Source organism: Palaemon carinicauda, chromosome 19, assembly GCF_036898095.1.
Source record: "Palaemon carinicauda isolate YSFRI2023 chromosome 19, ASM3689809v2, whole genome shotgun sequence".
In the NCBI taxonomy this organism is placed as follows: domain Eukaryota; kingdom Metazoa; phylum Arthropoda; class Malacostraca; order Decapoda; family Palaemonidae; genus Palaemon; species Palaemon carinicauda.
In genome coordinates, this window is record NC_090743.1 from 78382158 (window position 1) to 78385972 (window position 3815).

A 3815-nucleotide genomic window follows, 5' to 3' on the forward strand; every position below is an offset into this window, starting at 1 on the left:
GAACAAGGGTATTAGTTGAGGTCCTGTCAGCATATAGGTTATTCACCGTTTGACAGCTCCTAGAGTTCTTCAGCCCCCTGGGTGGACCGCTGGATCTCAAAGGACAGCAGACATAATGAGGCAGAGAATCATTGAAGTCAGCTTCCTTATTAGATACGAACCCTTAAGCTAGTTTTATTTTTAACTCTTTTAGTGAAATTCCAACAATGTTGCTGTCTCGGACCCTCCACCAAGGGTGTCAATCAGCTATTGTTACATAACCAGTGGGTAAGTATAAATGTTTAAAAATTATATTTTCATAATAAAATAAATTTTTGAACATACTTACCCGCTGGTTATATAACTTATAATCCCACCCTTCTCCCCTCTAGAGACTTATTGGCATGGAAAATCTGGTGCTGGATGGAATAGTTCGGCCTAGCTACCGTGGTGGCGCTAGTGTACACCTGGCATATCTATGCGATTGCCGCGAGTTTTAAATTTCTGCTGGACAAGAATAAAGCTATTGTTATATAACCAGCAGGTAAGTATGTTCAAAAATTCATTTTATTATGAAAATATCATTTCACCTTTGGTTTACCCCTCCTCTTTATGTGAGGGGCTAGCCAGTGTTCATTACGCAGAAACGGATGTCTGGTTACTTGTGGGCGGAGTTTGAAATGTTCGTAAACGTAATGAAATGTTCGTAAACGTAATAAAATGTTCGTAAACGTAATGAAAAGTTGCCCACGCTGTTGCTATTGTTGTTTTAACGTCGGCTAACAACGTTCCTTCGGAACTAATTTTTCGAAGCAATAACCCTGTAAGGATAGAATTAAAGGTCTTGGAAGCCTATCATGTAAAAGACAAGTCGTTATACCCAGGGTACAATGATGGGGGAGGCTGCCTCCATCAAACGGTAGAACCGAGTTTAAGACAATAACCTCGCGGTTTTGTCTTGGCTAGAGCGCATGCTCCAGGACCGCCTACGGACTTCATGGAGTTTAAACAGCACCCATTGAAGTTCTGTAAAAACTTCTCAGGAACGAGTCTCCCAAAAAGGGTGAAGTCTCATATGTGGGAGTTTGTTTCAAGAATGCCAGACATAATTGCCATCGACCGCTTACCCGAAGGGGTTGCCATCGAACGCTTTCTCGTTAGTGAGAAAAATTAACGTCTAAATCAGGCAAGGCCTGCCAGGGAAATGAAATAGAATGTAAAGAATTTTTTATTCCTCGCTCATTTCCGTCTGCGAACCAAACCACTCGAAGTAGGAAGGTGGAGGAAAGATGGCGGTGGTTCGTTTGAAAATGAAAGGATCGGTGGTGGCGAAACCAGACTAGCTGATATAGTAATCAGCTGGGAGTGTAGAGTGACGTAACAAGTCACACCTTTGGATGACCCATCCCTTAGAGGGGGGAGGTTGACCCTAAAGTTTTCAGAAACCTCTGGATCGCGGAAACCGAGGGATTCGGATGAGAACCTAGGTGTTCAGAATCTATTTGTGAATACCTTTCTCACGACCTTAAGGAATGTTTTGCCGAGAACCTGTAGGAACTCTGTCGCTGATTCCTGACGAAATTTTCAGGAATCGTGTTACGTGACCAGGACTCAAAGGAACTGTGTCATAGTTACCTATAGAGATACGTAAACCCTTATGCAGCAGGCATCCCTCTGTCATCAGAGTAAAACTCTTGATGACGACGGGCGCACGTGAACAATTCACGGGACAAGAGTTCGAAAACTCTGTCATGAGAGTAAAACTCTTGTGCACTCATGAACACTTCGCACAACGGGAGTTTGAAAAACTCTGTCATAAGAGTTGTTTGCACACTTCAACTGAATGCGTGTGCCTAGTTGTTCGTGTGCACCAAGTTGGTCGTGCGCGACAATATGGTCCTGCGCGCCACATATCCATTCTAATGGCAGTACTTGAAGAAGGCGACTTAGTCCGTCCGCCAACACGTTCATTTTCCCTTGAACAAATTGAGGGATCAGCGTAACCTGACCAGGTGTAACCACTTTCCCAGAGGAGTCACCGCTCGCGTAAATACTTGCGGTGCTGTCGAGAGGCCGAAGCAAAGAGCTCGAAACTGGTAGGTCTTTTCCATGAACACAAATCGAAGGAATTTCCTGGAGTCCCGGTGAATTAGAATGTAGAAGTATGCGTCCTGCATATCCAGGGATACCATCCAGTCCCCTTGACGGAGGGATTCCAACACTGAACAATTCGTTTCCATATTGAATTTGGTCTTCTGGACGAACAAATTCAGTGCGCTTACATCCAGTACGAGCCTCCAGCCCCCAGATGACTTGGGGACTACGAACAGATGGTTGTAAAACTCCGGGGATGGTCTGCCGCTTATCTCCTCTATGACAGCCTTCTGCACGAGAATCTCTATTTCTCGGGTTAAGGCTACAAATTTCTCCGAGCCTGGAGAGCAGGCGGTAATGTGATGGGAACATAGGATAGAGGCGGAGTGTCTTTGGGATAGAGGCGGAGTGTCTTTGAAAGGAATGGAGTAACCGAACCGGAGAATTTGGGTCACCCAGGGCTCTGCTCCTCTGCAACTTCATTCCTCCCAAAAAAGGCTCAATCTGCCCCCTATCGGAGCATGAATGATTGAAAAATCATTTGGATGATTTCGTGTCGGGTTTGGTCGAGGACTTGGTTGGGTGTTGTAAATTCGATTGAGGCCTGACAAGAATGGTCTAGACCTACCCCCTCGAAAGGGTTTCTTCTGCAAGGGTGATTCTGAGGCGGTAGTTGTCACAGTCGAGGGTTTAACCTGCTTAGAAGACTGGGCAAGCAAGTCATTAGTAGACTTCTTTTCCAGTGCGGACAGAATCTTGGCCACTATTTCTTCGGGAAACAGATGATCTTTGTCGAAAGGAGATAACAAAAAGTGCGGACTTCTGAGGCGAAGCGACTCCTTTCGACACAAAAGAACACCTGAGCTGTCTTTTCTTGAGAGTCCCGAATGCAAAAAGAGAGGCCAGCTCATCATAACCATCCCGAACTGATTTGTCGGCACATGACAAAACCCCAAGCCAGTTCGATGCCAGATCTTCCTGAAGAGTAGGGCAATCCTCTATTTTCGTAGCGCGGGCTCCGATCGTCCAGTCCAAGAAACATAATTTCTAAAATCTTGAAAATATTCTTTACCAAATGGTCCAACTCGGCCGATGTAAAGAATATTTTAGCTGCTGCAAACGTGGACCTTCTAGTTGCATCCACCAAGCCAGAGAAGTCCCCTCGGGAGGAGGCAGAAACTCCCATAGAGGGGGCTTCTCCGGTTACGTAGAACCTATACCTCTTCTTAATAAGCTTCGACGGAGGATAGGCGAAAGTTGCTATCGCGAGTTCTCTCTTGACCTTCAACCAATCTTCTATATCACGAAGCGAATGTTTGGCAGCCTTGGAAAGAACGAGCTTCGGGAGAAGAGGATCAAAATTCTTCCTTCTCATCAGGAAGATGGAAGCAGCTGGGAGCGGCTGCTACGAAGTAATCCGGGTACATGTCGAAAAGGTAGCGTAAAAGTTTCAAATAACACGAGAGAGGGATAGAGTCCTTCTAAGTCCTCCTCGTCATCCAAAGAGATAGGTGACAGATGGTTCTTGATTCAACTCATTATTCTTCATCCATTGTTTGTTTTCTTTCATCCAGTTCATCAGCTCTTGCAACTGTCGATGTAACGGAATTAGATTCTTGTCTTCTTGAGTTGAAGTCGAAGCAACTGGGGTCGTGGATTTCGACGCGATCGCCACCGGAGGTCTCGCGCCAGTCGAATTATCTGTCATATGCGAAGTCGAAGGAAAAGTTTCAACCGCTTGA